The sequence below is a fragment of the Pezoporus flaviventris genome, unplaced genomic scaffold, assembly GCF_033815535.1.
Source record: "Pezoporus flaviventris isolate CSIRO_AGI_PZ_B2104156 unplaced genomic scaffold, CSIRO_AGI_Pfla_v1 ptg000007l, whole genome shotgun sequence".
In the NCBI taxonomy this organism is placed as follows: domain Eukaryota; kingdom Metazoa; phylum Chordata; class Aves; order Psittaciformes; family Psittacidae; genus Pezoporus; species Pezoporus flaviventris.
In genome coordinates, this window is record NW_026892555.1 from 79,244,914 (window position 1) to 79,259,810 (window position 14,897).

Below are 14,897 nucleotides of genomic sequence, written 5' to 3' on the forward strand. Positions count from 1 at the left end.
AACCAAGCCAAACCCAAACCAAACCCAAACAAAACAAAAACCCAGCAGGTAAAAGCAGCCATCCCACTTCTTTGCTGATTGAAGTATGATGGGAAAGCTGTATATCCATGTGTTACCTGACACTGTCAGGTAATCAAAGCATGCTACAAAACATACAAGCAAACAAACCCCACCAAAATCCTCTAGACATTCTCTACAAAGATCCACACAGCAACTGAAGGGAAAAAAAAACAACAGTCATCAATTTGCCTGCTGCACACAATGAAGGAAACAACGGAAATATTCTGGATATGCACTTGATACCATCTCTTTCAGAAGAAGCTAAGCAGGGGAACAGAGGTTCCCTCAAAACCTTAAGGAAAACTCAGAGGAAATTGAATGTAACTGTCATCCAGTGCTGTAGAGAAGAGCAGCAACTGATAGACAGGAATGGAAAGGGCGTATTTTCACTTTCTTAAGTGGTGTGGAGAGAACAGAAGAAACCCCAAGCAAACAAAAAAAAGTATCACTTTTTTGTTTTAATTTTATAATTACACTCACTTTTATCTGTTCACTTACTTTCACACCATGGACATATCTTTCATTTGCTCACAGAACAGACATTTTTCAGCTAGATTAGGCACAAAAATCTACAGACCAGCAATGATGCCTGCAGATACCTAGATGACATTAATTAAATGACATGTCATAATCAGATGACTTGTTTGGCTTAAGAAAGCCATGGCCGTTGTATCAGAGACCAAACAAATTAATCCTGGCTGGTTTTTGAGAGGGATAGCATTATCAATAACCCCCCAACACACATGTCTTTGAAATGCAAAATGGTCCTGAAGCTTGAATACCAAATCTCTCTGAAGCTGAAAGAAAGTGACACCACCTCTGTTTTAAGAATGCAAATCTTAATTCCATGTCTACACAATCTTAAGAACCAAATTGTTCATTGGTGGGCTTTCAGAGCAGCCATATAGATACTCCATAACTTGTAATTGTGCTCTTTGCAAAAGAAGCTAATCAGGAAGCTAAGAAGGAATGCTTTTCTTAAAAAGCATGTTAATTTAACAGATTATTTAAAGTACTGGAGGAAGATCAAGAAAGCATCAGTGAAAACATTAATCAACAAGTAAAACTGAAATGTTGGTGCATAGCAAGATACATTGAACTTCTGTTTGTGAAGCTGAACAGACACTGAGAGGACTTTTACAGTGAAGAAATTGTAGAATGACTTTGAGGCCTTCGATCCAATCATGGTGGAAACCTGCTCTGACAGGTCTATTTATTCTGAATTGTGTGCTCCAGTGTCTGACAGAGCAGGACTATCAGAGAGTTGATCAGCAAGATGTATAATGTAGAGAGGTCAGAATCAATAAGGATTTGCTTCTGACACTCTAGTGCTGAACACCTCGCTTCACACAGCAGTTCTTTTAACTAAAAATATCTTGCTAATTACAGGCCATCTCTTATTTTAGCACCAGTCACTGAGACTGAAAAAGCACTCACTGCCAAATGTATCATTTATTAGGATTCTAAGGGAGGGAGAGCAGTGAAACAACTTTTTCCTGGGGATTTCAGCAGAATGAAAACAGTGTTATGACAAAATGCCTGTTTTGTTAGAATTAAGGTTGAGAGGTCCTTACTGTTTAAAGATCAGCTCTTCTGAAAAATCCATACACTTAAAAAAATATATGGTACTGGATCAGGACAAAGGCGCATTTAGCCCAGTGTTCTAGCTGTTAAGAACTGACAAAGTAAATGTTCAGGAAAAGATATATAAAAAATAATAATTATACAGCAATACCTACCAACTGTAGCCTTCCCAATCTGACTTGGGAAATTCCTGAACTGTAGTTCTTTCCATTAACTTCACCAGGACAAACTACTTCTCATGAAACAAAACTAAAAGGATAGCAGATGCCAAGGACTCCTGAGCCAAAGTTCTCCTTATCTAGGTTCTACTGATAATTTCAAGTAGTTAGAAATTTGCTACGTTGTTTGGAGATCTAAACATGAATCTTTAGAAGAAGGGGTTCGCATAATATAACCCCTGCTTAAAATCACATATGCATCCCTCATACGTGGATGTAGCTGTGTATCATACCCTCCAGAATTACCAGTTTCAGTAACTAACTGGTGCTAAAACTCTCATTCGTTTTCAAAACGCAAACATAATCTCCTAAAGATGTCCAATTTTCATGAGATTCAACTTGTTTGTGTGAGCAATGAATTTGTTACTCAACCTGCAGTTTCAGTACAATCTTTCCAAATATTCTAGGAATGAACTACAGGCATACTAATAATACCACAGATGACTGATGTTTGCTTTTATTTTTTTTTAAGATAACAGGGAAGAGGAGTATCATAATTTTACTTGGAAAAAATGGACTGGTTTTAGAAATTTACAGTGAAGGCTAACTTTATATAATATAGCAGGGAAAGTTAATGGTTCTCTAGCCTCTCTGCCAAACTCATTCCCTCCCAGTTCTACGAGACTCTTAAGCATAGTATATTCATTTATTTAGTATCCCACTTCACCATCTCTGCAGTAAGAACTTCACTTGTCCCTTTAAATAATATGTACCTTTCTTCCCCTTTATCAAAAGAAAAATGGGGATGGTTTTAATAACTTGAAAGGGTCAAAAGGCCCTTTGAATTCTTCGTGTCGCAAAAAGATCAGCCAAACTGCCTGGGTCGCCAACATGCAGTTTACCCTCTGCTAAATTCTTCTGGGTTCTCCTTCTGCAATCTATACAGATATGTCTAACATAATGAACATTAGCAGACTGTATACAGGTAACTCCAATGACAACTTTCTGGCTCTAGAAGAGACAGGTTACAGGTTGTGATATCCTGTGCCTTAATTACTTATTTGTTTTCAGAGGCTTGATCATCTGGAAGGGCACAAGATACCTGGCAATATTGAATTCATAGCATTCAAAGACTTAAAGAAGCAGCATATAACAAGCTAAGAATCTGTTTAGATGCTGAACATTAAGTTTGCATGTCCTATTTTGAGTTCACAATTTTTAATTTTGAGGTTTCAGATAACTTCAGGCTTGGAGCAGGAGTTGGACTGACAGTGTTTAGAGGTCCCTGCTGACTAGTGATAATTAGAGGAAACAGGGGTCGTAACGTGGGAAAGATCATAATGCACTCCAGTTCTTCATTCACTTTCTATTACATTTAGTATCAGAGTATGCTAGAGATTGGAAGGGACCTCAAAAGATCATCTAGTCCAATCCCCCTGCCAGAGCAGGAACACCTAGATAATGTTACACAGGAATGTGTCCAGGCGGTTTTGAATGTCTCCAGGGAAGGAGACTCCACAACCTCCCTGGGCAGCCTGTTCCAGTGTTCCGTCACCCTCACTGAGAAGTTTCTTCTCAAGTTTAAGTGGAACCTCTTGTGTTCCAGTTTGTACCCATTACCCCTTGTCCTATCATTGTGTGCCACTGAGTAGAGCCTGGCTCCATCCTCGTGACACTCCCCCTTTATATATTTATATACACTAATAAGGTCACCCCTCAGTCTCCTCTTCTCTAAACTATAGAGACCCAGCTCCCTCAGTCTTTCCTCATAAGGGAGATGCTCCACTCCCTTAATCATCTTCATTGCCCTGCGCTGGACTCTCTCCAGCAGGTCCCTGTCCTTCTTGAACTGAGGGGCCCAGAACTGGACACAATATTCCAGATGCGGTCTCACCAGGGCAGAGTAGAGGGGAAGGAGGACCTCTCTCGACCTACTAACCACCGCCCTTCTAATACACCCCGGGGATGCCATTGGCCTTCTTGGCCCCAAGGGCACAGTGTTGGCTCATGGTCATCCTGTCGTCCACTAGGACCCCCAGGTCCCTCTCCCCTACACTGCTCTCTAACAGGTCGTTCCCCAACCTATACTGGAACCTGGGGTTGTTCCTGCCCAGATGCAGGACTCTACACTTCCCCTTGTTATATTTCATCAAGTTATTCCCTGCCCAACTTTCCAGCCTGTCCAGGTCTCGCTGGATGGCAGCACAGCCTTCTGGCGTGTCAGCCACTCCTCCCAGCTTAGTGTCATCAGCAAACTTGCTGATAGTACACTCAATTCCCTCATCTAAATCATTGATGAATATATTAAATAATACTGGTCCCAGTACTGACCCTTGAGGCACTCCACTAGTTACAGGCTTCCAACAAGATTCCGCCCCATTCTCTGGCTTCTCTCCTTCAGCCAGTTCACAGTCCACCTCACTACCTGATCATCCAGTCCACACTTCCTCAATTTAGCTGTGAGGATGCTGTGGGAGATTGAGTCAAATGCTTTGCTGAAGTCAAGGTAGACCACATCCACCACTCTGCCATTATCCATCCACCATGTTATTTCCTCATAAAAGGCTAAGAGATTGGTCAAGCATGATTTCCCCTTGGTGAAGCCATGTTGAATGCCCCTCATAACCCTCTTATCCTTGATATGCCTTAAGATGGCACCAAGGATAAGGTGTTCCATCACTTTCCCAGGGATGGAGGTGAGGCTGACCGGTCTATAGTTACCCGGGTCCTCCTTCTTGCCCTTTTTGAAGACTGGAGGGACATTTGCTTTCCTCCAGTCCTCAGGCACCTCTCCCGTTTCCCAAGACTTGGTAAAGATGATGGAGAGTGGTCTAGCAATGACTTCCGCCAGTTCCCTCAGCACCCGCGGGTGCATCCCATCTGGACCCATGGATTTATGGATGTCCAGATTGCTCAACTGATCTCTAACCCATTCCTCATCAACTAAGGCAAACCGCTCCGTTGACCTGACTTCATCTAAGGTCTCAGGGGTACAGGGCTCTTCAGGACTGCCTGCGGCAGAGTAGACAGAGACAAAGAAGGCATTCAGTAACTCTGCCATCTCTGTATCTTCTGTCACCAGGGCACCCATCCCGTTCATCAGTGGGCCTACATTGCCTCTGGTGTTAGTTTTGTCTGCCATGTATTTGAAAAAGCTCTTTTTGCTGTCCTTGACCCTTCTCGCCAGGTTTAATTCTAAGGAGGCCTTAGTCATCCTAGCTGCCTTCCTACATCCTCTAGCAGCAGCCTTATAGTCCTCCCAAGTGGCCAGCCCCTCCTTCCATGACTTGTAAACTCTTCTCTTCCACTTGAGCATACCCATCAATTCCCTATTTAGCTACACAGGTCTCCTGGCCCTCTTCCTTGACTTCCTACGTGTCGGGATGCTCCGATCTTGAGCTCGGAAAAAGCAATCCTTGAATGACAACCAACTATCTTGGGCCCCTTTACCTTCAAGCAGCCTTGCCCATAGGATTTCCCCTAGCAATTGCTTGAAAAGGCCAAAGTTCGCCCTGCTAAAGTCCAGGGTTGCAATTCTACTTGCCATTCTACTAGTCCTACCACACAAGATCCTGAATTCCACCATCTCGTGGTCGCTGCAACCAAGGCAGCCCTCAACCCTTACTGCTTCAACCAGACCCTCCTTGTTAGTGAGGATGAGATCCAGCGGCGCTCCTCTCCTGGTCGGCTCATCCACCATTTGCAGGAGGAAGTTATCATCCATACACTGGAGGAACCTCCTGGACTGTGGCTGGGTTGCCGAATGGTCCTTCCAGCAAACATCAGGGAAGTTAAAACCCCCACGACGACCATGGCCTGTGACTGTGAGGCCGCTCTCAGCTGCCTGTAGAAGGCCTCGTCAACTTCCTCACCCTGATCTGGTGGTCTGTAACAGTATCGCCCCTGCCAGCCTGCCCCTTAATTCTCACCCACAGACTCTCAACTCGCTCGTCATTTTCTTATGGCACCATTTTCTTCCATTTTACTTCCTATTTCAAACTTTTAATAAAGCTTTGGATTTTCTCCCGACTTCATGAAATCATAATATGCAGCACTAGCTGATGGAACAAGAACTGCACATCCCAGTAATCTCCATAATCCCTTTCAGTTCTGTTCTGTCATTAGAAACAAAACTATATTCAAAATCTCTAACAATGTTATAGTATTAATTAATAATAACAAATGGTACCTCCCTCCTAAAGGAAACATGAAAAAGTCAGCTTAACTTAAAAACTAACTATACTTTTTATCTCTAAGATGTACAAAAAGACTGAAGTTCTTTAAAGTGTCACAAAATATTTCTCATTGGAGATTTGTTTTTTGTTAATAATATGCAATACATCATAAATACTTAAGTGATGCTTTGGTACACAGAAACTCTCCATGCAGAAATTATCCTAAATTATCACAAAGTCCTTCTCAGTCTTATAGTTCATATTTCCTTCAAATGCTTATAAAAGTGGGATGTGGAAAAAACGAGGGGGTTGAAAATTGTATTTTCACAGACTGCATTCATGTACATTTATGAAGGGAACAAGGAGGAGGGAAGCTGAATAAACAACACTTGCATTAAATGTAAAGATAAATGTAAAAATATTTTACCATCATTTACTCAGACACAGTACCTCCTACCCCCAATGCTGGCCATCTATTTCCTATGAATTTGAGGATATTACTTTTACAGAAACATATACTACTTACCAGATAAGAATGCAAGCAATAAGGGGCAGTTTTACAGTTTTAACACCCAGGATGGGAGATTAGGTTATCCTAATCCGGTGGTCCTGCTCCTCTACCCAGCTCTCATGAGACCTCATTTGGAGTACTGTGTACAGTTCTGGTGTCCTCAACATAAAAAGGACATGGAACTGTTGGAACAAGTCCAGAGAAGGGCCACGAGGATGATCAGGGGACTGGAGCACCTCCAGTGTGAAGACAGGCTCAGAAAGTTGGGGCTGTTCAGCCTGGAGAAGAGAAGGCTGGGTGGAGACCTCATAGCAGCCTTCCAGTATCTGAAGGGGGGCTATAGGGATGCTGGGGATGGACTATTCATTAGGGACTGTAGTGATAGGACAAGGGGTAGTGAGTTAAAACTTACACAGGGAAAGTTTAGATTGGATATAAGGAAGAAGTTCTTTACTGTAAGGGTGGTGAGGCATGGGAATGGATTTCCCAGGGAAGTTGTGAATGCTCCATCCCTGGCAGTGCTCAAGGCCAGGTTGGACAGAGCCTTTGATGACATGGTTTAGTGTGAGCTGTCCATGTCAGGGGGTTTGGAACTAGATGATCTTAAGGTCCTTTCCAACCCTAACTATTCTATGATTACAGTAAGCAAAAAGCCTTAGGAGAAAAAATTGTTGCCATAACTTGTCTTCCTACTAAAAAACAAACAAAACAAACAAAAACCCACCAAAACCCAAATAAACCAAAACAAACATGTATAAACCATGTATAAACAAATCAAATGTTTTGTGAGCTTTCATTACTGAATGCTTCATTACTCACTGAGCCCATCATTACTGGTACAGATATAGAGCTGCTGAATCAATTTGTAAATTTAGAGGAAGAACTGATTAGAAACAATCAGGATGAAATTACTGTTAACTAGTGAATAGGTGCTTACAAGATTAACACCTTCAATGCCGCCTCAGGAAACCAGATTTCCTGCCTTTTTGGAAGTTTTGAAAGTATGAGATCCCTAGAAGATTTGACCCTCGAAAATCTGCTATAGAATTAGGATATTATTTCCTCAGAAAAATAGTGTAAGGGAATGCACAGGTGTTTGGAAAACTCATAAGATCCCTAGAGCAGACTATCCAACACCTTGCTCACAGCCAAGAAATAATCCAGGTCCATGACGGGAGACCACAACGAGTGAAGAACTTTAGTAATTCTTGTGACATAATTGCTCAGCACGTAAAATGAACAAATAAATTGAGGAAAGTAGCATTAAATTTTTGTAAAGTAAAAGGTGCAAAACAAGGATCATAGTGAATTGGAACCAAATTACTCCCTTGTAATTTGACAAGATTTATGTAAGAAAGCCCTGACTGGGTAAGCGTAGCAGTAAAGCTGATTAATTCAGGGAAGGAAGAAAGAAGAGGTATAGCTGCTTAATTAAGTGAGAAACAAGGAGTAATGGTCTCTATTTCCTGGCTTTAAAAATATCTGATCCCCACTAAAATTAGTACCTGTAGAACGATTTCTGTTTTTTTTTTGCAATGGGAAAAAGCAAATATTTCCACACAGAAAAAACAACTGCTTTATTAAGACAGTGATAAAGGATATCACACCAGGTTTTCAGCACTGTAAATCACTGGAGAGTAATTTTTAAACAGGTGCATGTTTTTAATCCAAGTATCCATCTGAGTGACAATAATTTGCAATGACAGCTTGTGATTCCAAGCTCAGACTTAGAAAAAGCAGAACTAAGACAGCTTTAGCTGTCTGAATAGACACCACTGGTGGAACAGAAAAGTATGCACTTACTACACTCCTCATTTCCACTATGCAAAAGTAGACTACCCTGTGTGCCCTATTTGCTAGTACTTGACAAGAAAGTGAGTTTTTAAGGCCTCAACATAAACTCGTTTCTTTGTACAGATCTTTTTAGCTGAAAGATGCATGTGATCAGAAATAAAACTACAGGAAGGTTTCACTACAACTATAACATGATGAATAAATAGAGATAGTTACCCGGGGGGGGGGGGGGGGGGAAGAAAAAATGCAAATAAAAACCACAAACCTACCCCATAATTTTGTTAATTCCTGAAAATCAACATTCACAATTGCCACTGACCATTCCTATTAGCAGCTAAGAATTTACCATGCTTTTGGTCACTAAGGACGCGATTCAGCTGCCTACACATTTGTACTTGGTACCATTTAAGACACCTCACAGTATGGCTCCCGTCTCCACCTGTTGTTCCACTGAGTCTCCTCTAAGTCCTAAGCCTCATCTGATTGACTTAAACAGAAGTTCTAGGACATTCAATACAGCAATAGGGGCAAATAGCAGAATACAACCTGAATTTGAAAAAAACATGAAGAACCTATTATCATTCTGGAAGTCATTTTAAGGTTATTAACACGATTTTCTATGGTAAGGTGTTAGGAGCAGCATTCTGTTGGCTTAGTTGAACACAAAAATCTGAACTAAATTTATGAATACTTCATGTGTCTTAATAATGAAATGTGCCTACTGCACCATACCATTATGTATTTTTTTTTTTGACACACACCAAAATGAAACCTCTTTCTGAAATGGATAGTCCTGGTCTCACTCTGAAGTGCAGCCAGATGCCAAGCTTATCAATGTCGGGCTTATTTTTCTTTTTACTGTGTACATCTATACAAATGTCAGAACAAACCACAAAGCTGTGTAATGAATCCAAAGTATATTTTCTAGTAGTAAGTCAGAAAATCAACCCGTTGGAAGAGACAGTCTTCTGTACCTCACACTAAGTCACTAGCTATCTGACAAAAGAAACCTTTTTTTTGTTCAAGATGAAAAGACGGTGAATCATAAGTTTCTCTTTTCATACGGGTTAGAAGAGAAAAGGAGGGGAAGCAGACTCTACCCATTTGGGTGGTGAGGAAGAAGGCATGTTTTTTGAATTATTCATTAAGCACCAAATAAAAATAGCGTGTCCTCAAGAAAATCCACAGATGTTGCTGAGGTGTGGAAGGTTTGGAAAGTAAAATGCTAGTTCATTAGAGAAGTTCTGACGGACTGATTTCACAGACAAGATTTGACAGCAGTCAAATTATTGGTCTTTTAGTCTGGCATCACATTTACAAATATTGAGTCCTTCCTTTCCTAGTAGAAATCTCATGATGAAAAAAGATGTTAGTTACTGTGTCCTATGTTGTACAAGTTTTTCTCCCCCTGTCTCATGAGCCTTCATTTATTCTGTCCTTGACATTTGGTGGGGTTTTTGGTGTGGGCTTTTTTTTTCCTTCCCACTTTTCAATACGTGTTTGTTTCTGGCAAATAAAGCAAATTAAAACCAAAAGTAATGTTGTAAAAGAAAAAAAAAAAAAAAGAGCAAAGCACATTGTATTTAAGGGTTAAGAATATGAGTATAAATCATAATTATCAAAGACTTTTTTGTGAAAAACATTTTGTAAGCTAAAAATGAAACCATATTTACCATGCACAGACATTCAGTGTTGATAAATATTTTAAATATTTTTTAAAAAGCTTGGTCTCATTTAGTTCCATAAGAAAAAAATAAGCAGATGGCAGCACAGTATGTGCCTTTTGGATATTATGATAAGATCTGCATTGCTGAAATATAAAAATTACCTTGTGGCTATTACATCAGTATAGTAAGCTATGCTGTTTGAAATGCAGAAACAGACATTTAGAATTATCAGTTAATTCAGTGTGCAGGAGTGTCTTCAAAGCAAATTACAGTTCAAGTTCTGAACAGAGTTTTTACTTGAACAATCTTTGTAATATCGCAGTTAAATATGCCCGTAAAGCAGCTATTATTTAGGCTTCCTGCTTTCTTTTAATATGCCAATAATAAATATTATAGCTACAATAAAATATACAATACCTGAAAATTGCTGTTGTGAGATCTTCAACTCTGAAGTTAATTAAGAAATGTTATACCAGTAAAATGTAGTATGACACAGAAAGTCATGTAATAGTTTGAAATGTATCTCTGGGATGCACAGAAGAGTAAATATAGTTTGAAGTTTGCTTGACTTTTAATATGAATTTTTTAAGTTATATATATATATATATACATATATACATATACACACTAATGATACTTTTTTTTTCACCTGAATACAGATTACTAGAAAAAAAACAGTTACAACATCAAACAAGAAAGGCAATGACAGATAAGGATTCTTGAAGAAACAGCTGGGGTTACTTATCAACATTATCACAAAATACTCCCTACTTGGCTCCAGACATTTTAAGAGCCACTTCCTTAGGGGAATAAACGTTTAAGCACAAAGCTTCTACTGCCTATTTGCAGACCAATTTTAAAGAGGATGTAGGAAAAAGAAAGCCAGCTGCTGGGGAAAGAACTATGGGTTACAACTACATGGTATTTTACAGTCAGTTGCTACTGGCTTTTGGCTGCACTCCAGGCTGGCTGGATGCAAGCCAGCAGCAGACCAGAAGATGCCAAGGTACAATTAACATGGCACTGAGTTTGAGCTAATAAGCCTTGCTGGGAGACAGGGTTTTCAGGCTCTTGTGGCACTCAGGCTCAGCACCATGCTAACACAGCTACATGGCTTCCAGTTTAGAGGTGGCTTGCATCCAGCTGGTTCAGAGAACAAGGAAGGACAGCTGGTATTTGCTCTGAATGTGGATGAGATTTACTAGTGACTGCCACTACCTGCAGAAAATGCACACAGCAGAGACTATGGTGCGAGCAGGACCTTCTGCTCCTGTTAGCTGGAAATGCAGGACAGGTGCTGAAGGTGCTTGGAAGGCAAGTTGAAGGTATAAGCAAGGGGAGAATTTTATCTAAGACACAATTCCTAAATATATTTTTTCTGTCAATCTTCAATGACTAAATAATTGTGCTGTCCTTCTGCGACACTTCAAGTGTAACTGCCTCATGTTCATAGAAGAAAACAGCACAAATGATTGACAAGATGCAGTGCACAAAACGAAGGTCACATCTGCCCACAACAACATGCAGACATAACCAAAAATCCCCAAAGCTGCTTGCATCATCATGTTCTGAGTTCACAAAAACATTTGAATTATAACTCAAAAGCCCAGCCTATCAGCTGCAGGAAGCACAAAAATTCCAACAGCGAAATGAATAAACCCAGACTTCCAACTTAGGGATTCCACTTTAGACAGACAAGTGAAAAGAAAGTCTAATGCAAGGCTCAGTTTATAACCCTAACAGTATATACATATCAGGAGGTTAACTCAGTAATAGGATGTAATTCCACTTACTCCAGTGGGTTAGGAGGCAATTAAGAAAAAGATTTTCACTGAGAGGATGCTCAAACACTGGAAACAAGCTCCCCAGGGAAGCAGTCATGTCAGTCTTCAAAGAAGCATTTCAAAAACATTCTGAGACAGATGAGTTAAACTTTTAGGTTGTCCTACGTGGAATCAGGAGATGGGCTGGATGATCCTCATAAGTCCCTTCCAGCTCAGGATATTCTATGATTCTGTGATTCAGTTAAACCAAGCTGTGGTGAACCAGACTGAACGTGTTTTTCAGGTACAATAACCCTCTCTGCAGCTAACCTCATAGACAGTACATAGAGTAACAATGAAGAAAAAAAAGTTGTGAATTAAATGGAAAATACAGTTATTAAGGGAGGTGAAAAAATTTAAAAGAAGCTTTTTTAAAAAATGACTGCTACAGCTGAACCCAGGACATACGCATAAGGATTCAGTGCAAAATCATCACTCTTTATGTAGGTCCAGTATCAACAGCAGACTACTCTGACTGCGGTGTGCTTAAGGCAAAGTAAAGATTGCATTCAGTAAGTCTCAAGGCATACATCTACGTACCGAATGCAATCAGCTTGTAAGCCTCAAAGCTGAACTACAGCAGTTTAAGACCAGTTTTGACAAAAAGAGATCAACATGCAATAAAGAAGGCAAGATCATACGTGGAAAGGTGTGGAACTGATCTACCTCAGAACTAGTTGCTGCTGGCATAAGCTAAAGAGTTTCTTCCCGACAGGATGAAAAGATGAGTACTACTTGGGACCTGACTTTTGAGAGACAATCCTTAATTCTTTCCCAACTAAGGAAATGAAGGTAACAGATGAGGGAAGCTAAGCCCAGCAATTCCCTTGCTGGAAAAAAAAAACACAACAGCTCTACAAACTCTACTGAATAACCACTTAGTAATTTAGCTTCTCCATACAGAAGGTACTACTTTTTACAAGACAGAGCTACTGAGTATCTGATACCAAACTTACAGTCATGAGAAATACTTTTTTTTTTCGGTGTGAAACTTAATTACAAAAACTAAGGATTATACTGAGGGTTTCTTTGATACCCCTTTCATACCACTGTCCTCAATATATAAACCAGCAAGATTTAATTGTAACAGGAGGTATTTTGTAATTGGAGGCCAATTCGCTACTAACAGTCCATCAAACTGTTTCAGAGAACTACTGATCAAAGGTGTTTTACAACTGAGGTACCTATTGCTACTTAATATACACATTTAAAAGTGCTTTTCTACTGTCTCAAAATTTAAGCCAAAGTTTAAATTCTGAGGTGTAATTAGGAAAATTTTATATGGGTAGAAAGTAAATACCCTTCGCTGTATAACCAGGAATGTGGGCAGTTAAATCCATAGTTGAATGCAAAGATATCTACAGTCATTCCTTCCCAGCTTTAAGAGCAATGTAACAAGGCCTTCACATTTGGAGGACCCACAAAATCTTCTATGTGTACTACACAGCAACGAATGGCAGGTACAGGTAGAACTCATGAACCTGAGCATCTTCTCTCCGCAAATAACAGGTCTCAGATCTCCCCTAGAGGCTAAGTTTGGTTGTGCATCGGGATCTCCAAGAAAGGTCCGCTTCAGAAACACATAGTCTTTCTCCTAATACCATGGGCTAAGAGTAATGGACAGCCTTTGTGGGTGCACAGCCTTTCCATGTAGCAAATGAGTAGCTGTGGTACAGGAACTAGACTTGAACTGCTTGCAAGTTGTCAGCAGCCAGGGGACTGGCTAATTCACTTCTGAATCTATGCTTCTGAATTCAGGTTTCTTACAACACTGCATTCATAAGTATAGATTTTAGGGCCTCCAATTACTACTTATGACAATATTTCTGCTATTTTTACTCTATACTATTAGGCTCTCTACTTGTAAATATTCAGTCTCTGAAACAAATCTTAAAGACAACTCATGCCCCCACATGTGGCAGTAAAAATATAGCTAAATCAGTGGTCTTATGCCAGCAATAGATACCATATGTCCCCTAGGATGTTTTTATTCGTGAAGCATGCATTGCTCCAATTGCCAATTACACAGATTCCACTTATATTCTTGAACCTTTGAAATAATGAGACCTCCCATAAGTTAATGAAAAAAATAAGGGCCCTGGACCATTCATGCTTAAATACTAAAACCAATACTTTCACATCTTTATTGCCTAAAGAAACAACTATTGAAGAAAAAAAAAAAGAAAAAGAAGAAGGAAGAAAAAGGAAGATACAGAATAGGGTTACAGGATAACTACATTTCTTAATGGAAGTAATTTATTTGAAGAAGTGCCTTTTCAGTTCTTAAAATACATAATTACTTGTCTCAAATCCAAAATCCAGTGCTTTAGAGGCTGAGGTGCTTTTAGAATTTGAAGGAATATGATTTTGGGGGGCCAAGGCATCAGAGCTGCTTCTGAATGTACCAGTGATGACGAAGCAAGATGTTAAAGCTCAAGCTTGTAGAAATGTCAAAATATAAAGTCCATATGCCCCAAACCCCATCTTCTCAGTTCTATGTAAGTTTCAAAGAGATAAAGGTTTACTTTTAACAAACGTATATGAATTGTAAAATAAATCAAACTAAAACAAAGATCTCTAATGAAACTAAAATGAAAACTAAAGCTGAAACAAGTTGAATTGAATAGCATATTTTTAAAATTTGTAAGGGGAGCATATTACATCCTTCACTAGATCAGATCACTACAGTGCGTTTAATATAAAGCCTGAACACATAGACTCTGACTTCTTGTTTAAGGATTGTACAAAGTGTGGATCTTGACGTCTAAGCTCCAGTTCAACCTTTTTCCTCCTGCTTTTCACTTCTTACTTCACCTATACTTAACTTTACTTCAAAACATAGTTACAACAACTTGAGCCCGCCCCAGACAAACCAACCAACCAACGTAGATTTCCCTAACACTTAAGCAGCAATTGCTTTCCCTCCAGCACCTGTCTTGGGTGCTATTTACTACTGTCTTTAATTAGCAGATTTTGGATATCCATCCATTTTTTAAAAATAATATAACCAAAAATTATTAAATAGTTATATTAAATGTAAACATCTCAGTATTAACTGGATTAAAGAAAGGATTATATTGACTATTTTAATTTCAGTATATGCTGAAATTAAATTAAATAACCTT